This window comes from Acanthopagrus latus, chromosome 23 (genome assembly GCF_904848185.1).
Source record: "Acanthopagrus latus isolate v.2019 chromosome 23, fAcaLat1.1, whole genome shotgun sequence".
Classification (NCBI taxonomy): Eukaryota; Metazoa; Chordata; class Actinopteri; order Spariformes; family Sparidae; genus Acanthopagrus; species Acanthopagrus latus.
In genome coordinates, this window is record NC_051061.1 from 12,040,931 (window position 1) to 12,066,662 (window position 25,732).

Sequence of the window (25,732 nt, forward strand, 5' to 3'; positions counted from 1 at the left end):
TGTGCCTGACGAGAACTTTACAAGCTCTGTCGGAGCCCTGTCCCCTCTCTGAGAAGCCAGCACACCTTGTTTTTCAATCCGCCCCGGCAATAAGCGTGCCAGTAGGAGCGGGCTCTGTGTCTGAACTCATGAATTATTTAAAAAGGCGACTATTTCACGGCTGCAGCTAAAATTAGGAATAGCCTTATGTTGGCTATAATTAGAAAGCAGATGGAAAGCGTTCATTTATAATAATGCGCAGACACTTGACGTTTCCAGGTGAAGATGCCGTGCGTGCGTGCGTGTGTGTGTGTGAGTGTGTCCCAGAGCGAGCCTGGCGACAGAGACAAAACTCCCCCTGTCTGTCGTCAAGGTCAGACGGAGGCGCATCCTTTTGCGTCCAGAGCACCGGGAGAGAAATTAAACTCCAAATCAATCGCCCTTGAACCACCGCTCACTCGCGCGTGCATGCATGCAGGCGTGCGTGACTGACTGACTGACTGACTGACTGCCAGCCGATGCTTGAATTTGTTGATGAAAGTGAGAAAAAAAAGAAGCCGAGGTTGTGTTGTGTGCAGCGCTTTTCAACACATCTGTCCATCCCGGCGTGTCTGTGTGTGTGTGTTTGTGTGTGTGAGTGCCAGGAGCGATCACGGGCCATTGCATATGCAGAGGGGAGGGAGGGATGGAGGGGAGGGAGGGATGCTTGTAAAACCTGATGAAATACCCTTGGCTGCACAGGAGGAAATTCAGAATGACCAGGAGAGAGGCTGTGGTTGGGGTTGCGACAAGCGCTCTTTCTGCACGACACAGCAGATGAAAGCAAGGAGAGGAGGCGAGGAGAGGCGAGGAGAGGAGAGGAGAGGAGAGGATGCTAATTATTGACGCGCGCCTGAGCGAGCCGCTTGCAGCTTCTCGTCTGTCACTCACGGGAGGAGGAGGAGGAGGAGGAGGAGGAGAGGACGGAGAGGAGGAGACGGCTGAATGGGAGGAGAGTCACAGCCCCCCTCCTCCTCATCCTCCTCCTCCTCCTCACCCTCCCTTTCTCCTTATTTTCATTCATGGCACAATCAGAGACATACACATATCTCCCCCACGCAGTCGCTGGCTCAGTCCCTCTCCATCAAAAGAGCGCGTTCTCTCCCTCTCTCTCTCTCTCTCACACACGCACACACACACACACACACACACACACACACACACACACACACAGCGTCTCACAGTGACACACATACACATTTCCTGTCGTCCTTTTGTTATCTAATTTTCTCATAAACACAGAGACACACCGCGGACCCCCTCATCTCTTCCTATCGCTGTCTCTCACACTGGGATTTTTTTTTTTTTTTTTCGGTCGTCTCTTTTCACACACGGGTAAACGCGCGCACACACACACGCAAACAGCAGCACAGTTGTGTTTCCAGACACACATGCGTCTTCCTCGCCACCCACTCGGAGGGAGAGAGAAAGTGAGGGAGGGAGGGAGGGAGGGAAGGAGAGCAAACCTGAGACAGAGGAGGGCTTTGAAGCTGCCGCTCGCCCTTTCTCTCTTCCAGTGCATGAGGGTGAGAGAGAGAGAGGGGAGGGGGGGTGAGGAGCAGGTGGTCCCACAGCTCAACCACTCCTCTCCTCCCTACCATCAGTCTCTCTCACTCTCTCTCTCTCTCTCTCTCTCTCTCTCACACACACACACACACACACACACACACACACTCAGTGCAGTCACAGTCACTCCACACCACCACCCCCCATCTGCTCTCACTCTCCCCTTCCCCACACACACACACACACACACACACACACACACACACACACACACACACACACACTTGTGCGTGGCGGCTGTCGGACAGGCTGCAGGATGAAGCACCCCTCCGACACCACCCTCCTCACCACCACCACCGCCACCACCGCCACCTCCGCCGCCGCCGCCCCCCCTGAGCTAATTCCATTATACATTCCTGACTGGAAGGAAGAGGGGCTGTCTTCTAATTGCTTTCTTATCCCCCTGAGTCCCCCTCACTCTCCTCCTCCTCCTCATCTCTCCTCCATCCACCTCCCCCCCCCCCCCCCCCCCCCCCCACCTTCTCTAAGCCCACCCCTCGCCCTGCGTGCACTCAACATGGCAGCAGACAAGCAGAGGAGGGAGGTGAGATAGAGAGCAGGGGAGAGAGAGAGAGAGAGAGAGAGAGAGAGAGAGGGGAGGGAGAGGGAGAGAGGCAGGCAGGCAGGCAGGCAGGCAGGCAGACAGGCAGGCTGCCGCTATCAGGGAATACTGGTGCCATTTTCAGTATCGCAGGGTAAAAGGATTGAGGCTCGCCGCTGCACGCTCAGCTCGGCTCGCCTCGGCTCAGCTTAACGCAGAATAGCCGAACAAGAGGGGGGGACTGGAGGGACGACAGGAGGAGAGAACGGCTGACCCCTAACACAGGTACCACTCTTCTTCTTCTTCTTCTTGTTCTGTAGCAGGATAGGAGACGGACAGCTCTGTGCAGATGCACAGTGAGCGTGAAGGGGTGAATGGCAGAGGGGGCGTGTGTGTGTCTGTGTATGTGTGTGTGTGTGTGTTTGTAGAGGACAGCATGTTTCCCTCATGGGATCGCATTCTATTTTCACTCGCTGGGTGACGAACGCTCGCCTCCCACACACACACACACACACACACACACACACACACACACAAACACAAACACTCCCAACACTAGACACCTGCCTCAGCCTTGTTTTCCCAACCAGCATCTGTCCAAACATCAGGCACCGAAACGCAGTATCTGGAAATGAGGAGCCTTTTCAGCCTCTCTGTTTGTCTCCGGCTTGTTTGTTTTGGTTTTTTGTGTGTTTTTTTTTTTTTCTTCCTCTCTCTCCCTCGCTGCGTCCAGCACCCCGACCCTTAGAATGTGTTACGTAGTGCTATAACGGGACGCTATGTCAGAGCGCTGATGTGTCATAGCACGCTGTTTACTCTGCCTATTGCATAAGGAGGAATCTGAAATACATACGTATCCAGCACTACGGGCTCTGATCTTATGAAACCAGTGACGAAGGCAGATTTTTGCCTCTCCTAATCTGTGTTTAAGAAAAAAGAAAAAGAGAAGAAAAGTGGCGCACCATCAAATCAAAGCTCATAGGTGCTATTTTTAGTGAAGCCCTGCCTGATATGTGCTGACCACGCTGTATGTTATAGACGCACACTGCTCCTATATGTGTGTGTGTGTTTGAGAGAGAGAGAGAGAGAGAGAGAGAGAGCAAAAGAGACAGAGAGAGAGAGAGTGTGTGTTTGTGCGTCACTTCAGAGGCGGCTTTACTACAGCGTGCCATTAAAAGATTGCACTGAGACTGCAGTGTCACTGCTGACTGAAACTGATGCTACCAACAGCCTCGCTCGACCCGAGGGGAGCGAGAGAGCGAAAGAGAGAGAGAGAGAGTAAAAAATAAAAGCTAAGGGGAGGTGGAGACAGACACGGCAATATGTGTTTGTGTGTGTGTGTGCGTGGGAGAGAGAGAGAGAGAGAGAGAGCGTCGGGGGGGTGACGACGGAGATAACGCAGAGAGGGCGTAGAGAGGTGTCAGAGAGAGAAAACAGAGGTGAGATGTGTGTGTGTGTGTGTGTGTGTGTGTCTGTGTGTGTGTGTGTGTGCCTGGAAAGAAAAGTGGTAACGCACGCAAAAGGAGTAAGAATGAGAGAATGATGGAGAGGGAGAGGGAGAGGGAGAGCGATAGGCGATGAAGGGGGGAGGAAGAATACATGAATGGAAGATGAGAGGCTGATCCCCCATAGCAATGCAGCGACATGGCCGCCATCAACACGTAAACATCTGCACTGCAAACAGCGTTCGTGTGTGTGTGTGTGTGTGTGTGTGTGTGTGTGTGTGTGTGTGTGTGTGCGCATGCACAGATAGCCCGGGAGTGTGTCTTTTTTTATAGGTTGTATATGCTGATAAGTAAATGTTCAGTTTCCAGTCTAATCACATAAAAAAAAGTACCTGCGGTTCCCGTGCAAATGTTTTCCTGCAGATGTGATGCTTTACAGCCGACGTCTTTGGGATCCGGCGTGTGCGTTTTTTGTTTTGTGCGTGTCTCTGCGTGTGTGTAAAAGCAATATCCCTGTAGTCAAAAGAAATAGATAAGACGAGAGCCGTCCCACTGGCTCGGGCACAGCGTGGCGCGGCGAGGCAGGCGCACCTCGAATACACAATCGCCGCCACGCAGACAAGCACACACGCACGCCGATAGTCTCCTTCTCTCTGACTTTTTTTCTCCTTCACAAGCACGTACACACACACACACACACACACACACACACACACACACACACACACACTTTTCCGGCTAACAGTGGGTTTCCTGCATGATGCAACACAATGAAAGGAAGCTGATTATCATGGAGATTGGGCGGCGTGTGGAGGACAGGTTTCAGCCTGTGAGTGTGTGTGTGTGTAGATGTGTGTGATGGTCAGCAAAGGGCATACTGAAATTGGCAACTCATCGCCTTGGTGAAATGAAAGGTGAGCGCTCCCCCCTCTGCGTCTCGTGCTTTTCTCCCCCGCTCCTCCCCTTCTCCTCCCCCCACCTCCTCTCCCGCCTCGGACCAAAACAAATATACGAGGTCAGGGAGTTGAGGAGAAAACAACTGACAGAATGAGAGACTGAGAGCACAAACTAAAGACAGATAAGGATCTTTCTCCTTCTTTTAATCTCCCCGTCCCTGCATTGATCCCTCCGATTCCTCAATTACTCCCGGCCCATTTTCATCTAGAATCCTTGTACTAACTGTTTGTTTGTGTGTGTGTATGAGTGCCACAGTATAAGCCCCCCACATGCCCACCTAATTGCCCCAGAGGCTCGTGGTTATTTACTGTGTGTGTGTGTGTGTTGGGGGGGTGTTATTAGGCAGACTGAGAGAGAGAGACAGAATGTTTGTCCCTCATTAAAGAGAAGTGCCACGAACCCCGAGCAGACCTGCACAGAGGGGGCAGCCAGACCACAGCAGCGTCATTAAAAGCACACACACACATAAACACAGTGAGCTGCTAATGAATGTGGACACTCCGACTGTGACTCATGGCGCGCCATTATTCACGCTGAATGACAATCCGTGTCAAAAGTGGCGAGCTTTCCCCCTGAAGTCACTGAAATATCAGCTGATTTCTTTCCTTTTTTCGGGGTGGGGGGGGGCAATGAGCGCGTTGTAACCAGAGCCGGGTTTAACCTGTAAGGAGGCCCAGGGCGAAAATGCAACAGTCACCTTGGGGCCCCTTATTGTTATGCTCTATCGGGACATTTAAATACTAACTAATAACTTTATTTACAGCACCTTTGAAAAACAGAGTTCAAAGTGCTGTACAACTTAGCGAACGATGAAAGAGTCACAAGGAAAAGCAGTTGTTACAGTGGCTTATGGATATAAATATAAAGATGACGGAGAGGAAGGCAAAAAGAAGTCAAACTTGAGTAAAAGAGAATAAATATAAGGGGGTAAGTGCAGCTTTATACAGTTATGTTTTAAGAAGCGATCGAAAATGGGCCACTAATTCAGACCACCTCTCAACGTCTCAAGAAAGCTACAGAAGCCTGTGGCTTCTGAGGGACCTGGGGTCGGCTGCCCCTTTGTTAATCCAGACCTGCTCATACATTTTACACTGTGATGTGTTTGTGCTTTGACATCAAGTTACATATAACTACAAATGGTCAGAAGGTGTGAATGTTTTTTCACCCATCCATCCATTTGCTTCTGCTTATCCAGGGGGTCAGGTCAGGCTGGTTGCAGGCCATGCAGGATAGTCCAGACGGCCCTCTCTTCCAGCAAAACACTCAGCGGCTCCTCCGGGGGGTCTGAGTTGTTCCAAGGTCAAATGAGATGTGCGATATACAATTTTTAGGTTATTTTGCCCCCCCGCACACACACACACACACACAACCACGTTGCTCTGGTGCTTATAGCGTGTACTGCATATGCGCTATAAGCACTCTGCAAGCAAAGTTGCTCCGACAGCAGATAACTGCTCGGCTTTCACGTAGAGGCCTTATCTCTCGAACTGAAAGTTTAAGGTACCCCACTGAAAGAACACATCGCCCCCACATATCCCGCCGGAGTCTGAAGGCGTTTGCCCGATTTTTTTTTTCATCTCCTCTTAATTCGACTTTTAAAGGTTCTTGCATTTAACATGATACCCATGTGTTATATATCAGAATTCACTAAACAGTCTCAGCGCTCTGAATAATCTGGAGCCATTTGCCCTGCAGCGATGTCTTAAGAAATCATTAGGCTGAGCGCTGGAAATGTGTTGTCCCATTTTTTGAAATTCTTTAAAATCTCTTGTAAAAACATCCCTTTAGTCGGCGGGACAAGCTGTTCCTGTGCTTGAAAGCAAAGTCCGAGATTCAACAACAGGAATGAAACAGTAGATAAATGTTTGAAATGACGAGCAATGGCGCATACACACTCGGAAACACACACACACACGGAAGAAAACACGTGGTCTGCAGCATGATGTCACTCCAAACCCTAAAAACAAACACACACACACACACACACTAATTCGTCCGTCTCATCTTTCACCAACATCCTTACATCTTCACACACACACACACACACACACACACACTCTCAAGTGTAAATACTGAGGGCTATGTCTTCGTGCGCATCACACACCCCAGCACACACACAGACCCAGTGTGAGCGGGCGGGTACACGCTGTTCCAGTGAGCCGTATATCACAGCTGCTAACCCAGATCTGATTACACACAGTAGCTACCTCGCATGCACATCCGTGTCTGTGTGTGTCCATGTGTGTGTGTGTGTGTGTTTGTGTGTCTGCACTCGGGCCTAATGCAGTTTGCAGGTAATATGTTTTTATTGGACTATCCAGGACAGTGTCAGCGCAGTGTGTTTGTCTAGCGACGGCTGATGTATTTCCTTCCGTGAGAGTGAGGAACATCAGAGGAGGGGAAGGGGGGGTGGGGGTGAGGAACAGGGGGATGGTGGAGAGGAAGAGCACGGGGTTACTGCGGGGAAGAGAAGACAGAGGTTGTGAGCGAGGGAGAGAGCAAGGAGGGGGTAGAGAGGCTCATCTGTATGCTGGTAACTGTGTGCCGCTTGTTTGATCTGGAGGGAGTACTTAATGCTGGATGGTGGGATGCTGCAGAGTGGGGAAGGCAAAAAAAAAATAAATAAAAAAATAAGGTTCCAGCAAGAGTGTGTGTGAGAGGGAGACAGAGGGGAGAGTGTGTAATTAGGTGCGAGGTGTTGGGTGCAGCACTTTGCTCATTAAAAGGATCTGGCTGCTGTCCAGCCCTGTGCAGTTCATCAACCGTCCTTCATGTCTCTCATCACCCCCCTTCCTCCTCTCATCATCTGTCCTCCCCTTTCCGTCCTTCCTTCCTCCCTCGCTCATCTCTTCCTCCCTTCTCTGGCGCGCTGTCCTCCCGGCCTAGCGTTACCGCAACAAAACGCCGCTTTGCAACGGTGGTCCTGATAGACAGGAGAGAGGGGAGAACGAAGATGGCGGGTGGAGGAGTGTGTGTGTGTGTGTGTGTGTGTGTGTGTGTGTGTGTCGGGGGGCGCGTCTTTTATCACTGATGAGCATTTGATCAAATGCGCCTCATTAGAGCCGAATATATCATGCTTGTAAAAGATCAGTAATGAAATCATTTGCACGTATCCGGGCTAATAGGCGTATATGCGGGTATGAAGTCTCGCAGACGCTTCATACGCGGCCATGGTGACGTGCTTTTTCTTCATGAAATGATGAGCGAGGTGACCAGAACATGCACCTGTTGCTAATTAAAAGGAATAGAAATGAAAAATCACACGTCCGCCCCAGTGAGAAAATAACACATGCGGTTATAAACGTATCTAAGCACACACAGAGCTGTGCACATGTGCAGAGGCACAGATTTTGCGGGGAGAAAGAAAGCAGCAGAAGTAGCAGTAGCACCTTTTAGACACAAGGCGATTCAAAGTGCTTGACAGAGACGTGGAAAGGCATTAAAACAAGACATTAAGACATTAAGAAAGTGTCAAATTCGCATTTAAAGAACAATTGAATGTAAGCGAACAAATATACGGTTACAGATGACTTTTATTTTGGCTGATCTGTTTGTTTTCGAGCTTCAGGGCATTGTTTTCTGTTCTAATTTAAAGCACTATATCGCCCCAAAAAATGAATACACAGTCATTATCTCCTCGCCCCAGTGTCAATGGAATGGCGAGTGAAGTTTTGTTGACAGAGTTGTCATTTTTGCATAACCTTTCCTTTAAATTGTACGAATTCCAACAGGATGCAGGAAAGGAAGCTGCAGATATTTTCTTAATATCTCTCACCCCAAAACCTACACCCTTGTGTATGCAGGAGTGAAGCTCAAGTAAGGCACAATCAGGGCTTTCACTTGGCACCTGCGAGGAAGGGAGTGATCTTTCTCTTGAACAAACTTCCTCTTTTGAAAGCACACGGAGAATGATAGACGCTTATTAGTGTGTACGTACGGCACTGTAACCGGCAAAGCAAAGCCGTAATTTCCAGTCGGCGTGCGCTTTAAGAGACCCGGAGTGTGCGCTCGTTTAGGCTGTGTGTGTGTGTGCGTTCAACTAAATGAGCGCCGTGCTAACTAAAGCCTGTCGCGCTGCTGTTTAGCTGTCTGCCAAGCAGAAAGGGAATGAAAAAGAAGAGAGAGAGAGAGAAGAAGAAGAAACAAATTAGGCAAAAGGGGAGGGGAGGAGATGAAAACCATGCTGGAAGGAGCGGGGAAGAAGGGCAGAGAGGCAGATGGAGACGACGAGAAGGAGATGAGTTGAGGAGAACAAATAGAAATTGATGCCAAGGCGGGGATCAGGGAGCCGTGGAAGGGAGAGGGAAAACAGATCGGGGTAACAGAACAGAATCAAGAGAACAACGCGACGCAATATGGAACATTTGAACAAAATGGAGGAACAGCTTAAAGTCAAAGATGCAGATTGTTTTGTGTATGTCTGTGTCTGAGAGAGAGAGCGAGAGAGAGAGAGAGAGAGAGAGAGAGAAGACAAACACAGAGGTGGAAGTAACAGCCATTAGAGCGTGCAGGAAGCGTGTGATGGGACCAGGCAATTGTCAAGAATCGTACTGGAACCAGAAAACTGTCAGCGGCGTCTCTCCTGTGTTCTGATCACGCAGCAACAACAGCACTTTGAAAAGTTTTTCAACCACCCCCCCCTCCTTCCTGCGCCTTCAAACAGCTGCTGGAGTTGCATAATCCTGAGAGAACAAAAAAAAAAAGCGAGATCAGAGACAGAGAGAGACAGATAGAGGAGTCGAGAGGGAGAAATGGTACGGAACAAGTCCTGCGCCATGATATAACAGACAAAAACACACGCTGTCACACACTTACCTAATCCTAGTCATAGCCTGAATAAGCATCCACGTGAGGGCAAAACATTTTGTTTTGCAGCTTTACAGTCATTCTGCCAGTGTGATCATCATGTCAGGTTTGTGACGCTGAAACGCCACTGAGGCTGCGCTCCATTAAAACAGGACAGCGTGGGAGCAGAGGGCGCAAACGTATGTATGTTCAGTGTATTCGTGCACGTGCGAGCGTGTCTGCATGGGTCGCCGTGTGGCCCGTCCATGCCATCTTGTCGGCCGATGTGGGTTATCGTAGAAGAGGGCTCTCTTGGGGAAAGCGGTAAAGGCGTAGCGGGCCGCCTCACTGCCTGACAGAATTTCATCACTAGCAGCCACAAAGGTGCGCTCACATGCGTACGCAACACGACCTTTGCATTTATTAATGTGACAGTCCTCAGTGGACATCCCGGTCACGCTGATGAGACAGAATCAGTCGTACATTCTGTCAAATTAGTGAAAAACTAAAGACCACATGGTGTTTATTAGATGGTAAATGTTGTAATTAGAAACCACATGCTGTGATGCCTTATTAGTCCTAAAAGACTTTATCCTGATACTCTGTTACACACCTATTTTACGAGATCGTGCCATTAGAAATTAAAAACAATGCCATGTCAGCTCCACAATATATTAATTAGACGCTATTTTACCCTCACTAACAAAACTGGTAACGTAGACACCACACCTGATGCTCCCATCATGGACCTTAGTGGCTTAATTAGACATCGCAGGCTGTAATCTGACATACGTAGAGATGTATTAATAATGGTAAGTCAGAGAGCAGAGCTCAGAGGACGACACATTTGGGCTTAATTTAACATAGTTTTACTTTGTGACAGGGTAATTTGTGGCCAGTTAAGGTAAAGCTGTACCGGAAAATAAAGTCCAACGACGTTGTATGCTCTCCGGACAACCGCAGAGTTTGTAGGTAGGCTACTAGTATGTCACCGTGCATCCTTGTTAGCACCTTAATAGACTTCCTTTGGGTTTAATCTGCCCATTAGACCCTTATTAGACTTTCTTAGAGGTTAATTGGCAACACAATACAAGAAAACTATCGGGACAATATGGGCGTCACTACAGAGTACAGTTTATTTGTGCACCCTAAAGCGTAGCTGACATTCCTCCTACACACAGAATCCATAATTATTTTTTGAACTTTGACCCGTCATATGCCTAATCTCTACACAGTATTGACAAATCCTTTACTTCCAAATGGGAATGATTTTGCATCCAAGAGTAAGATCTGCGTCCCCTCTCGAGTCCCCACTGTGCGCATTAAAACCACGCTCGGCACTCGATGCCGTTGCTAGGTTGCATGTGCGCGTCCGCTTGCGTGTGTGTGTGCATGCCTGTGTACGTCTTGCTCGACAGCCTCCGTGCCACGGACGCAAAGTGAGTTCTCTGCCTGTGAATTAGCTTCCATAGCAACCGGCGCCACACAGCCAGGCAGGCAGGCAGGCAGGCAGGCAGCGAGGTGAATGAACGCCGCTCTGCTCGTGCGATCTCAAAGTGGGCACAGGCCCGGTGCCAAGATCAGGGTACGGTGAGCATGCTGGCATGCCGACGGGCACAGACAATGGGGCGTTGCTGTGGTGATAGGAGTTCTGGTGGCTGGAAGGGGGGCGGGGGGGTTGACAATGTGCGTTGGTATGTGGACGGAAGTCAAAAGCAGCGTTCACCGTGATAATGGAGCTGCTCTGTCTGTCTGACGCTCCTTCAGTTTGTTTTGCTCCTGTTCCTCGTCCTCCATCGCTATTTTGGAGCATCTCTCCACTCCTCATCCCCTGTTTTCTCTCTTTCTCTCTCTCTCTCGCTCTCTGTTTGCTTTCCTTCTCTTATCTCTCTCTCTCTCTACCTCCGTCTCTCTGTTTGCTTTTCTCCTCTCTTCTCTCTCTCTGTGTCTCTCTGAGAAAGAGGTTGCGGCATTGCAGCGGTGGGTGTAGTGCGGGGGCAGAGGAGATTTTTTTTTATTTTCATCAGAGTGTTATTGTCAGAAGCTGGCCCATCACCTTGGATACACACATACACACACTCGTGCACCCACGCGCACATATACATACACACGCCTCAGACGTCAAACACACGCTAACAGCTAGCAGTTCAGAGTTTGGCTCAGAACTAAAAGAAAAAAAAAAGCTCTCAGAAAGTGGGCCCGCCAGTACACAACTCACATGGTGCGAGTTGCGCTAAATCAGCTGAACTCTTCCGGACAAAGAGCAAAACACCAGGCGAGAAGAATATAAACAATCACGGCACAGACGTCAGAATCGGGCTTCGTGTTGGCTCGCGATCTAGATGATAGCCACGTCCCAAGGTGCACCATTGAGTCACACGAGGAAGGGAACGAGCAGGCGCATAGTCCGGATCTGGCTAATTGCTAATGTTCCCATGCAGAGAAAAACACGAGGGACATGCTAATGACCTCTCACTCTGATGTCTATTAACTGACCAAGCCATCGCCATGGTAGCCGGGATGAGAGCACACACACACACACACACAAACACACATGCTCCCGTGCTAACACACAAAACACAAAGTCACCTGGGGCTGCGATGAGGGGGATAAGCCTGAGCCAAAATTTGAAATTAAATTATAATTTGATATCATCAATTATCTCACTTGTTAGGATGTATTTCCACCACGGTGAGCAAAACATAATGGATGCGGAGAACGATGCTGCCAGGCTATTCTGCGCTTTAATATCGCTTTATTACACCTATCGCCTCTTCTGTGGGGATAAAAACCATGTGTGCTGAGGCTTTACACAAAGAAGGGGAGGAAACAGAGGGAGACAGGGGGGAAGAGAGTGAAGGCTGCTGAATAGTAGAAGCACCTGGGAGAGAGTAAGAATAGTAATCAATCACACGCGTTCACGCATATATACACCCTCACAGAAAACACGCACGCGCACGCTCAAACCTATACAGAAAATATGCGCAAAGCACAGCTGGGCCGCGGAGAAGCCATCTGTAACGCTATAATGTGGCTGTACAAAGTGTGTGTGTGTGTGTGTGTGTGTGTGTGTGTGTGTGTGAGAGTTTGCATTCGCTCTCGTGTTTGCGACTGCATGCGTGTGCATGCAAGCAAAAAAGCAAAATCAAGATCAAGTTCCAGTTCACTCAGCCGTGTCTCCTCAGCCTGGATTTACATGCAATCACACTCTTATGCCAACACATGCATGCTCACTAACCCATGCCGACAAACACACACACACACACACACACACACATACGGGGGACTCATACATAAGCATCGACTCTCACCTGCAGCCATCAGCTATACAGCAATGCATACTAAAAAGAGCGGGATAGAAGAGGGGCAAGAAGAGCAATGGATGAGACAAGCGAGGGATGGAGTGAAGGATGGATGGATGGGGGGAGTGGGGAGGCCAGTGACAGGGGTTTGTACAGCCGGAGAGATCTGTAATGAGATCTCGGTGAGTCAGACAGGATGCTACACACTTATCCCGCTGGATAACAGACAGACAGCAAGGAATGCATTAGAATGCATTAGCCTAGCCGGCTAATATCAAAATCTGTGTCAATGTCATTAGCATGAAGCGCCATCTAACAATCTGGCACACATCGATCTTCCTCGAGGAAAAAATAAAAAAAAAAAAAGGAAGAAAAAAACACAAGCAGCCTCCTGATCCCGGCTGTGGAATTAGCTTGGGCTGGTAACAGTTCACAGCGACCTAAGCAGTCCCCCCCCCCAGCTTTGAATCAGAATAGGTTGACCCAGTGTTGCTTTTAGCGTGCTAGCTTGCATCAGAGGGTGAGTCACAAGCTTTCTCTGGGAGAAGCCACAGCACAAATTTAAACATCAGCGCAGTCAACAAACCCTGGGCTATCTCCGTGGCCATATTTATTCATGTGGTTTGACACCCACCGTCACACACACACACACACGCACACATAATGAAAACACATTGTGAGCTCGCACACAAACTGAAGTACAGATGATGTTTGTGTGTTTGAAAGCCCACCGATGTTTTGTGTTTTTTTTCTCAATGTCAACAAAGCCTGTGAAAAGACCCCAAACCAACGATGAACTGATCCTGGTAACAAGTGTTGTCTGTGTGTCCTGCCCCCACCGTACCACGGAGCTCTGGTGTTGTCCTAAAACTATTAAAAACACATCGGTGAGCCACGCTGTGAGAGCTCCACCACAGACAAAGGCGCTGTAGTACATTTTGGGTCTCTCAAACACTGTACTGTTTAGCTAGATAAACACTTTTCGTATCAATCCGCAGCTGGAAATTGTCCCCAACAGTTGCACTTTTTCCTTTTATTTGAGTGACATTTGTTGAAAACAACAGTGCTCAACTGTTTTAGTAAAGTGTTTAGTGTTTTTTATAGAAATTAATTTTAATTATTGTGAGTCGCTTTCAAAGATTTACACCAGAAGTAGTAAATGGGCTACATGCTGAGTGCCAGGTGCCAGTGACGTGGTAGGGAAGATCCAAACGCAGCATTCATGTCATTGTTTAGACCATCAATACAAGCAGCTGAGTCGTAAAACACACTCAGCCTGGCCTACTGGTTTTAATGTTGAGTTTCTCCCACGTGTTGAAAAGAAAGTGTCAACACATTGTTGGAAGTTACACCGACATAAAATCCCATCAAAACAAATGGAAAATGATCCAGTTTAAAAGAGGATTTGCTTGTTTCAATTTTGTGTCTGGTGCTACAAATACATGACACCACAAAATCAAGATCAGTCAGTTATATATACGTTGATTCTGGCGGCCCCTGTGGACAGAAGTGGTATGTGCACCGCCGTCTCCTGACAGAAAGACCTTGATCTTGATAAGTGCTGCATTACCAGGCAATAGAGCAGATTCTCCTCTCAGGCTGTGAGACCCTTCAGTTCATCCTCAGTCATAATTTTATGTTTTATCAGACACGTAAAAGTCAGAATTCAACCCCTTGACAGAAATGAAGATAATGTGTTGTTTGCTTGTTATGAAGTGTTATTAGAGCTGTTTCATAACCAGTTAAAAGTCCTTGAAGTACGTTTAGATTACGTAACAACAAGGCTTGCAGTGGAGGGAATAATGTTGGAATAATGGGTGAATCTGGAATAAAAGCAAGTTTTCCTGTGCTTCCCATTCTTTGTGTGAAAGTATTAAACATCAGACTAAACCATTACTGGTTCTAAATGGCATTTTTTTGTCCTCTAAGATGAGAAAGTCATTCTACAGTCACCTTTTTTTTCATTTGTTGCCACCTGAATGAAGGCTGTACCCTGTCACAGAGGAGAGTAATCAGATTCCTTCTCATCTGTCCACCTCTCCTGACATCTCCCTCCATCCCTCTCTGTATCTCCACTTCTTCACCCACAGCAGCTCCATCTTTTAGTATCTGCTCTGCAGCCTCCTCCCTTTCCTCCTTTGAGTTGCCCCCATCCTGCTCACTTTATCTTCCCCCCTCAGTGCCTCCATCTTTCACTGTTCCTCCCTGCCTCTTCCGCTACCCATCTCTCTCGCTCTCTCTCTCTCCACCGACTCCCCTTTCTTTAACCTTTTATGCTCTCTATGCTCTCTCCCTCCGCCTTTTCTTTCACTCCCTCTTCCTCTCGCCGCGCCGTGCACAGACGTCGTCTCCCCGGCTCGCAGTGTGTCTCGCCTCTCCGCCTCAGCGTTTTGCATCGTTCCCCCCTCTCTCCACTGCTCCGTCAACATCCTACACCACACCTCCTCCCTCCGTCTCTCCCCGTTCTTTTCTCCCTTTTTTTTTCCCCCTATCGTCAGCTCACATCTGCTCGTCTAACACCAATCCTCTCCCTTTTCAGCATGCGGCCCTCACCCCCATTACACTTCATTATTGGGTCTGTTCTTTTTTATCACCCCCCCCCCCCCCTCCTCCTCCTCCCCTCTATCTCACTTTCGGGATGACGCATGATTGCATATTTCTGTCTCATTCAAGCAGCCGCACGCTCGCACACACACACACATACACACGCACACCTTTTCCCTGTTAATCTATTCAGCGTGCGTAATGTCACCGTCAAGGTTAACAGCTGAGGCGTTAATGCTGAGAGCATCCGGGGGTTATAGGTAGGAAATACTTTTACTGATAAGTGAGTTTACCCGATGAACATCTTAAGTATTTTGGGATGAGTTGACATCATCCAATGACCTCTCATGTATACACACACTTATATATATATATATATATATATATATATAGATAGAGAGAGAGAGATCATCATGGAAAATATTGATGGGTAATTGCAGATCCTCTCATCAAACGCTAATTACCGTCATGAATGTTTGCAACTGGAGGCAATCAGCTGAAGAGGATTTCATGCTGTTTTAGCCTCAGCCCTCTATCTTTGTCCCCTCGTTTATGTTCATTAACGTGAAGAGCCGCCATTGTTCCATGGATAATTCATTGACATGCACGGCAGCAGCACCCGTGTTTGTTTGTATGTGCGTAGTGTGTGTGTGTGTGTGTGTTTGCCACGGTGGGCGAACAGATGCAAAAGGCATGACAAGAAAATAACCTTTCCTCTCTCTCTCCCTCCCTCCCTCACTCGTCTGTGGCGATGACGAGACGCCTCTCTCGCTCTCTCTTTCCCTCCCCCCCTCTATTTTTATCATCTTCTCTCTCTTTCCCTCCCTCTCTCTCTTTCTCTCTCTCTCCCTCTTTCTGTCTGTCTCTCACTCTTTCCGTCTCTCTGTCCTTGGGTGTCTGCAGCCAGCTGTGTCTTCGGGCCATTAGTGCCCCCCACTCCCCCCCCCCCCCCCAACCCGCCTACCCCCCTACCCTCCATCCATTTTCTCCATCACTGATTCCTCCGGCAGACTTTACCCCCTCCATCCCCCCACCTCGCTCTCACTCCTCCTCTCTCCTCCTCTCTCCTCCTCCCCCTCGTACTCCGCCTCTGTCCCCGTGACCACTGGGGTTCCATTGTCACAGCGGCTGCTGATAACGGTCTCATCCTCGGTTGGGCATTCCGTTACGCCACTGCACCAAAAAATCAAGCGGGCGGTACGCAGACACATCTGTAAACATCCACACATCTGCACAAACGAGGGGAGAAAAAAAAAAAAAAACAGTCAGATGTAATAAAGCAGCACCAGTTAACACACATCTTATTTTTAAACAGCGTGAACACATTGTGCTATTGCAACATTCACACACCCACACAGACACACGCACAAACACGCACATGCACCTCAGAATCTACACAGTCAGCATCCTCCCCTTTCTGTTTATGTAAACATCTTGTTCTGCTGCTAGCCTCTTGCGGCTGCCTCCCGTTATGAAAAGTTATTGCGCTGCATAATGTAGTGCCATTTACTTCCCCGCACACCTACCCTAACTCACTCATCATCATAAAGCCGTGATTGATCCACTTTCCCCCGTGGCATGCCGATGCTCGACGCTAAGGCAATCTCCGGCCTTGGAGGAGAAAGAGGAGGCTTCGCCTTTGAGAAAGTGGGCCACGGGTATTGCGTCCCCCCGTTGTATCTGTGCGGTCAGCAGATGGGAGTCGGACCTGGCCACATGAGATGCAGATGATGAATCGAATGACTTGAGATCGGTACAGAATGTAAACGTGCGAGCGAAACAACACAGGGTTCCTTTAATCTCCCCGCGACCCCTTAGATTTATCTCGTGACCCTGTTGGAAGGTTCCAACCTTCAGTAAAGACTGAAGGGAATATGGGTGAGGTGTGAAAACTGTGGAAATTTAACGGTGTTTTGGATCGGAACATTTTGTTGTTGTTTTTTTTCCAGAAGGAAGATACTCTGACCACACTGAGAGACTGGACTGCCCTAGAGTTCAAACGAGTGCATCAGAATATTCTAAACGCTTCTCTTGAAAATGTGGACAGGTTCATGTGGTTCTGTTCCCCTCACGTCTCCTGCCATCTGTTAAAGTGGATTTTTTGTGTTTACGTCACCTGTGTATAAGCCATATGTGGCCTACATATTTGTGTGTGTTTCTGCTTCGGCAATGTGTGTGTGTGTGTAGTGTGATGATGGAAGTATTGGAAGGGCATTGATTTTGTAAGCTTCAGCAGCAAAATGACGACCGTCTTTGCTACGGCCCCGAACACACACACACACACACACACACACACACACACGATCCATTTTGGGTGCCTTTAAGCCACTGGAGGACAATAAAAATGGGTCATCCCAAAAAAGGGGGCACACACACACACAAAATGATGGCCCATTGCATCATCTGCCTTCCCCCTTTCCTGTCAGCGAACACTCCCCCTTCCTCTCACCCCTTCTCCTCCTCCCCCTCCTCCTCCTCCTCCTGTCCTCTCTGTCCCTCCCTCCCTTCCCTCCACCTCTCCGTCCAAACCACTCTATTGATTGAGCCATTCAATTTCCGGCTGTAATTCAACTACACTGTTGCACTTGAATATGTAAATGATTCCACGGGGGTTGCCGCCGCTGTCGTCGTCATGGAGACCCCTCATCAAACACAGAGACGCACACACGGGACGCCCCGTGTGCACACACGCACGCTCGTATACGGCCTCCTTCTGGGGTTTGAAAGGAGAGACAAGGTGAAATGTGTGTGTGTGTGTGTGTGTGTGTGTGTGTGTGTGTGTGTGTGTGTGTGTGAGAGAGAGAAACTGAAACTTTGACAGTGGCATGAGATTTGGCAAGGGCTTAAATGACCTCACTGTACCCTTGGGTGTGTGTGCATCTAAGTGCGTGTGTGTGTGTGTGAAAGAGAGAGAGAAAGAGCGAGAGCAAGAGGGAAATACTGCGTGTGTCCACTGCCTGGCCTCGTGCTCTTTGAAGACTCCCCTCCCTCACCTCCCTCTCTCTCCCATTCCCCCCCCACACACACACACACACACACACACACACACACAGCGTGCACACACTCTCCCCCCTCACGCCATGTTTGTGCGGCCCTGTAATCGCACTGACAGGAGAACAGCACTCTGTGTGGCTTCTGCCACCATGCATGCACGGAGACACACAGAGAACACCAAACACATGCAGAATTAATACATTCTCCATGTTTCCTCTTCCTCGCGCACACCAGTGAACTCCGAGACACAAACAAACACGCACACACGCTCGCACGCACACATTAAAGACACACACACACACACGCTGCTTCAGTGCAAGCAGCAGTGCTGTGTGACGTTAATGCGCTCCTCTCCCTCTGTGCCACTGTCTGTCCCTGTATGTTGCTTTGGGGACATTTTTAGGTCACGAGGATGTCACACCAATCTGAGTGTGTGTCTGTGTGTGTGTGCGCACACAGCAGAGTGTCTGTGTTTACCGCAATATGTGAATGTGTTGATGGTTTTTGGTTTGTATTTCTGTGCCTTCACGCAGTGCGCATGAGGCACATAATGAGGTTTTATTTTATTTGGGATAGCTCAACACTTCAGTCTTGAAAGTGGCAGCAGACAAGTTCTTAGCTTCAATGTATCATTATGAAGTAAATGTTCATTGCTGGACATAATGGCTGTGGAATAATGACAACATCTGCGTTTAGATTGGTTCCCTATAAACCTCGCTTTCGCTTTGCTACTTTGTCTACCACCGGGCATGAAATCTCCTGGGAAAATGAAGGCTGACTGGCTGATCCAGTCAGGCTGGCAGCCTGGCACCATTTCTGTCTACTTTCACATCTTCATTATAGACTAAAAGAATAAATAAACTCACGGTTTGTTGTCCTGTGTTGTTCGTAGCTGCTACTCTGAGGAAACGTAAAGCGGTCCAGTTGTCTTCGCAACAGCAGCGCCAACAGTCATACCACTTGAAAAATGCCAGGGCAAGGAATATTGTCTGTTTCCACTTTAGACATTTGAATATATTCAGCACAACCAAAGATAAAGTTCAAAAAAAGAGATCCTCATTTATAATTTATTACAAATACAAACTCCTTCGTTAAAGGTCCACTTTGTAATAAAGTTTTGCAACATTTGAATCAATGGGAGACGGCACCCCACACAGACATAAATGTGAAGTTTGTATGAAAGTTTATTTTTGAGTCTCATTCCCAACTCATCAAACACTGACACTTTGGGATTGTGGGTCGTGTCAGCCACCATCACAAAGTGTCAGTATTTGAATAAATGGGAATGATATTAATCAAATTTGATGTCAACGGCAATCTGCCATCACCTTTTGACTCAAGCGTTGCTGGGGATTGATGCACTGACATGTTTGACATCACCTTTCGACCGGCTGAGCCCTGCCCACTTCAAACCGGTGAGAACAAATTGACAAAAACATCAATGTCTCAAGTGAAAAAAAACAAAAAAAAACAAAACTGGTCAAACTTCATCACTCATGCTAAGAGTCTGATTGAAAAAAAAAGGTTTTCAGGACCTTTAATAACAACAGAATCTGGCAAATTGTTTCAAATCAATGCAACACTCTCTCCCTGCCTCCCTCAGCGGCTACATTATTAATACAGCTCGTACAAGCAGGAGCATTTATCTGAACAATGATAAGTTATGTGATGATGCGGCTCGGGTTAAAGCGTTCAGCTGGCAGCCGGGCCCCATCCCTCTCATAAACAATGACACTTCAATCTGGGCATGAATCAAGAAGGAAGCATTTTCACTCCCCTGCAAAAAAAAAACAAAAAAAAAAACACAACAAATGTCTCCCATGGAGGTTTTGTTTGAGCTCCATTTTGGGAGGAAAACAGAAGGCCTTGTGGGTATGTGTGAGTGAGTGCTTTGTGCATGTATGTGCATGTATATATATATGTGTGTGTGTGTGTGTGTGTGTGTGTGTGTGTGTGTGTGTGAGCGTGCGCACTGCTAGGCAAATGAGCTTGTCAGTATGCGGTGCAGGCCTCTCTCTGGTGGCAGGCAGATGACAGTGCAGTGATTGGGCTGATTTCACCGAGGACGTGAGGGGAAATCTGAAGGCTGCCTCCGGGCTCAGGTGCTTATCACCTCCCCACACACACACACACTCTCGCGTGCAGATTCGGATGCGTCCACACACACAAATACATGCTCCACTGCAAACTTTTTGCGGTCCGCCTTGAACGAACACAGATGTAGAGACGTTGGGTGACACACACACACAGGCATGCACTCTGCCTCCTCTACTTTATTACAAAGTTAATTATCAAAATCTCCCGTGAGTCTGATAGCCACGTTGTCTGTCTGGCCACTAAGTGCTGGGTCATACACACACACGCACATACACACGCACACAGATCAGCAGATAAGTGTGTGTGTGTGTGTGTGTGTGTGTGTGAGCCCAATTATTATAACCCAGGGCAGGTGGGAAAGGGGAAATTAGAGTTTGTACGAAGGTCTGCATGCACTTCCGAAGACAATTATTGACAATTAATTACAGCCTAAGTGGCAGTTGGTATATCACACAAACACACACATACAGACACACACAAGCAAGCAAAATTGATTTCAGCTAAGGGCTTGTTGTTTAACATTTCTTTTGTCAATCACGTGAAACTTCTGGGCAGGTTGTTGGAGTTTTCCTCGTGTGAAAAGTCTTACAGGACGATGTTGTTGGGAACTTGTCACCACGGTGGTTCACATTATCGCACTCACTCCTGTGTGATGTTTTTGAGGCGTTTTCCTCCTTCTTCCTTTAGCGACACTGTTTGGCTTGCTTACGCTTATTTCAAAGGAAACCAAATATGAACTTAAAACTTAAAAATATATGGCTCAGTATAGGGTGATAATTGCATATTCATACATGAGGTTTGAGCAAGGTTGATATGGGTATTCGGCTATTAATAGTCCACCAATTATAAAATATATATATATATATATATATATAAATAATTGCTTACAGTTTGCTCAAGTCCAACAATTCAGGATTCGTTTGAGCAGATCTGATTGCAATAACTGTGCTGAGATCTTGGTCCAGTCATAAACAAGTTCTGGCTGGGTTCCTTTTCTAGTTCAAAGGTACTGGGACCTCGCTCTGACCCAACTGAGAGGCGAGTTTGAGCTACAAAATGAACGGTTGCCAGCAAGTAGCCGGATAAACATTTGAGGTCTGACCTGGACGAGAGAGTCACTACTCTGCCTTTTTGATGTTTGGGCAGATAGGACCTTCTTCTTGTGTTTACTTCCTCACTCCCACCCAAAAAACACAAACACAGTGAACGATCCCTCTTGGCTGTTGCATTTTGGTCCAACTGAATCTTTTTCCATGTGAGAAGAATACAAACATGGTTACAAGGTAAATGTATTGTCACTTTAAAAAAAAAAAACAAAAAAAAGACACACCAAAAAATAGAAGGTCCATTGTGCAAGATCTTTTTTAGAAAATGTAGTGTTGTTGATGATTTAAGGAGTCTCACAGCCTGAGGAGAGAAGCTGCTCCTTATCCTGGTGGTATGGAGGCGGATACTTCTGTAACTTTTGGCAGAAGGGTGAGCAGACTGTAGCCGGGGTGGGTGTTGTCTTTTAGTATCCTTTGGTCTCTGTGCAGACGTTTCCCTTCACTGATACCACCGACGCTCCAAGAGCCTTGCACCAAGAGGAAAACACCAAGTTTACCAGCTCATGCAGAGATTCAGACCAGAGCAAACAAACGTTAAAAAAGTGAAAGAAATTCTATTTGTTTTAAGATTTTTCAGTGTTGTTTTTATGTTGTTGTTTTACCCATGTGCCGTTCGGGTCGTGGAAGGGAAACTCTTGGGTCAAATAAGAGCCCTTTTTGTCGGGTTATCTGTGAAAGTCATAGTCTACGTGGATAAAAAAAGAGTACTGTGCTTGTATAGCTAGGTTAAAATGATCAATGTCAAGACTAAAAATGGAAAACACCATTCATTAATCGCCATGCCTCTCTGCATTAGAGTATACTTTAGTTCATGCTATTACTCCCAATTACTTTGATTATTATTTCTATGATCCAACCGTGGAGATGAATCATTGTCTTGTTGCTGATAAATTGGCGAGTTGTTGAATATGTTGCCATGAGAACCAGCCGCCTTTAGCACCACATTGTTTCCTCCTCCAGTGTCTGTCGAGTGGTTTCAGCACTTTATACGCAACTTCATCCGGTGACGGCGGCTGATCCTCATCCAGCTCCAGAAGCCGTGCGGCACTTTCCAACCAGATGCAGCAATGCAGTCTCACTTAAGTTCACGGCGGTGCGGCAATTTAAAGCAAATTACCTGTGACGGTTCACAAAAGGAATGAGGAGGGATCTGTGAAAGGGATTGACAAATGACAAAAGATAAATTGGGGCTGAAAGGACTTTAAGAAAAGTGTCTCAATAGCTGCTGTCAGAGGGAAAGAGGTGCCAGACGGCCCGCCTAATTTCTGTCTATTTGCCTGTCTGCGTGGCTGTCTATCTGCATGTCTGTCCATGTATCCGTTTCTTTCCTTGTCCATCTCCATGTCTGTTTATCTCCGTCTAGCTGTCTGTCTTTCTCCAATCTCGTACATCTGTCTGCAGCAGGAGAGACCCCGTAAATTAAACATCTAAGAGTCCTCCCTTCTCCGTCCTTGGCTCTTATCCCCATGCTCCGTTCCTCTCACCCTCCTCCCTCTGTCTCATGCGCTCGCTCAGCCCTCCCCGGCTCGCCCCCGACCGCATTTCTTCTTCCGCCTTTCATCTCTGTCCTTCCCCTCTCTCTCGTCTCCCTGGGCGAGATAGAGGGAGAGAGAGAGAGAGAGAGAGAGAGAGAGAGGGTGAGGGATGGCACGAGGAGGCGGAGGACTGGGGGTGGGTGGAGATCATAGAGGAGATGAGGCCGTGTGGTGCGGATGGATAGACAGATGCACTGATAAGGGCTGCCGACTCCGCAGCACGCTCGCCGCATATCCGATCTCTCTCCCCCGGACTCTCTCTGTCTCCCTCACCCTCGCTCTCATCTCTCTTTTTCATTTCAGGACTAATGCGCCCGTAGCCTTCAAATGTCAGTTCAGTATGGCAACCTATTAGATGGTTAGCCAGAGTGGCTGACAGCGCTCTCTCTCTCTCTCTCTCTCTCTCTCTCTCTCTCTCTCTCTCTCTCTCTCTCTCTGTCTTCCCTCTCTCTCTCTGTCTCTCTCCTTCACTCCCTTGCCTTCCTCGCACACATTCGGGACAGAATGATTGTCTGAGGCTTTTGCCGTCATTCAGAAAAGGTGAGAAAGACATGAGAGGCAGGGAAAGACTGAAGGAGCATTTACAACAATGGAGGCTTTCACATCTCCTTTTGGGAACACCACTCCACCTCACCAATGGTGTAAAGTAGCTAACTGCATTTACTCAAGTGGGCTACCGCATTTAAAGCTGCTATAATTAACGCTTTTACATTAAAAACGAGGATCACACAGTTTGTGAAAGGGATTGCTTGTTGTGAGAAAGCCATGTGAATATCACCCGACTCCAATCCTCGGTATTGGCTTTTAAGGCTCACAGCTTCATTGTTTTGGTTCATTTTCAGCGCTTTCAGCAGCAGCAGGCAGCTGTTTTGCAGGAAGAAATGCTGTAACAACCCCATTGTACACCTCCCTCTCAGCACAAAACAAAAGTCTGAAACAGCTGAGAGACTAGGCGGTGAGCAAAGCAGCTAAAGTGCTGAATGTTTCCCTCAGGAGTTGGAGGAGACCAAAAACAGAGCTAAAAAATGAGTGAAATTTGTATTTAGGTCTGCCAGGTAGACAAACTGTTATGGTTTGCAAAAAGGTCACGACCCACATGCAGACACAGAGGCAGAGAGGTTAAAAAAAAAAAAAAAGGTGAGCTTTGGAAGACAGCTTTTCTGGAAGACAAAAATCAAAAAGCAGGCAATGAAAAAGTCAGCGTCAAAAAGTTTGACAACAAAACCAGGCTTAAGAGAATCCAAGAAAAAAATGAATAATACAGAACTGATAACTAACAAGCACTGGTGAAACAGAACTGAACAAACGAAACGGCGGGAAAAAGACAAAGACAGGAAGTGAAAGCAAAGCATGACCGGAGGACAGATCTCACAAAACAAAACTGCAAATAACTGCACTAAAAACTCCAAAACCATAACATAAATTCATCAAATGAATGCTCATGTTGCTGTTTGATGTATGCTGTTTGCCAAAAATAACCGTATCAACTTTATAAGGACGTCATGCTTAACGATTATGAATCATCTATTAAATCTCTGTCTTTATAAAGTGACTACAAACTACTGTTTTGCTGTACATACTTTGTCAAATGTGAAATGTATCTGGAATATTGTTTTAAAATGCTGCTTTACCTAAATTCGTAGATAAACAATCCAACATTATATCACAATATAACACTGACAGCCTTGTTCCATGAGTAACCAGCATACTTTGAATACCCCAAGCAATGTTTTTCTTACACTTTAGTTTCATTTTGAAATAGAACTTCTACTTGCAGTGGAGTGCTTTCTTATACTCGGGTGTTGCCACTCAGCGACACAGATACAGAAAGAGACAGACAGATATATATAGGCCTATAATGTATGTATAAACAGAAAGTGAGAGACACTGAGAGAACGGCATGAAACAGAGGATTAGGGGCTTAGTTAGCCTGCATGAAATCCCCTTTTCCTCTTGCGCCCTACAAAGGGAAGAAGGCAATTGTCCACATTGTACAAAAAGAGAGAGAGGGAGGCATGCGGGGGGAAAGGGGGGAGGAAGATGGAGAGGGGGAGGATGCAAAAACCTCACCGTATCCGCCGTTGTTTTTCATGTTTCCGCCGTGCTGCTCTGCTCTGCATGGCTGCCGCCCCACCTGTGACATCACATATATCAATACAGGAAGCTGTTTTTGTTTTGTTGTTTTTTTTTTCCTCCTTGTTTGGCAAAGAGGGAGGGAGGGAGAGAGGGAGGGATTGAGGGAGGGAGGGAGGAAAAAGTGACATTGGCCTTGAAACCTGCTATTGTCTTCCCTCCAGGACAGCCAGCCAACCAGGCGGCTCAGTCAGAGAGAGAGCGCGAGAGAGAGGGGAAGAGAGGGAGAGAGAGGGAGAGACGGTTGCCATGGTTACCTCCCGGGAGATGCGAGCACACTTGTTTATCTGTTGGCCGAGGGAGCGTGCACGGCGGGGCCCTCTCGCTGAGCAGATGTGTATGTGTGCGTGTGTGTGTGAACACGAGTGTTTATCAGCATGTGGCTCTGTGTGTGTTTGTGTGTGTGTGTGTGTGTGTGTGTGTGTGCGTGCGTGTGTGCGTGCGTGTGTGCATGGATGCGACTCAGTGCACACACACAGACACACCAGGACTCATAAACTGAGCTTTCCAGGGCTTCTCTTTGTAAACAAACCTGCACACACACATACACGCGCACACACACCTGCTAAATAGAACTCCAGCTTACCTGCTCGGTATTATTGAGCCAACAGGAGTGGACTGATGGAAGCTAATTGGCGTGGTGTGAGCCGAGCACCAGCTGAAGAAAACAGAAGAGGGTAAAAAAAAAAAAAGAAAAACAGACAAAAGG

General features: G+C 47.6%; 1 protein-coding gene across 2 annotated transcripts in view; it reads left to right on the forward strand.

The window, feature by feature from the left end:
* The first annotated feature begins 2,202 nt into the window (after window positions 1-2,202).
* Window positions 2,203-25,732, forward strand: part of LOC119014063 (retinoic acid-induced protein 1) — a 61,218-nt gene continuing 37,688 nt past the window's right edge. For both annotated transcript variants that reach the window (XM_037088968.1, XM_037088969.1), the window contains exon 1: window positions 2,203-2,410. The gene's annotated coding sequence lies outside the window, so the exon portion shown is untranslated. The remainder of the gene's footprint in view (window positions 2,411-25,732) is intronic.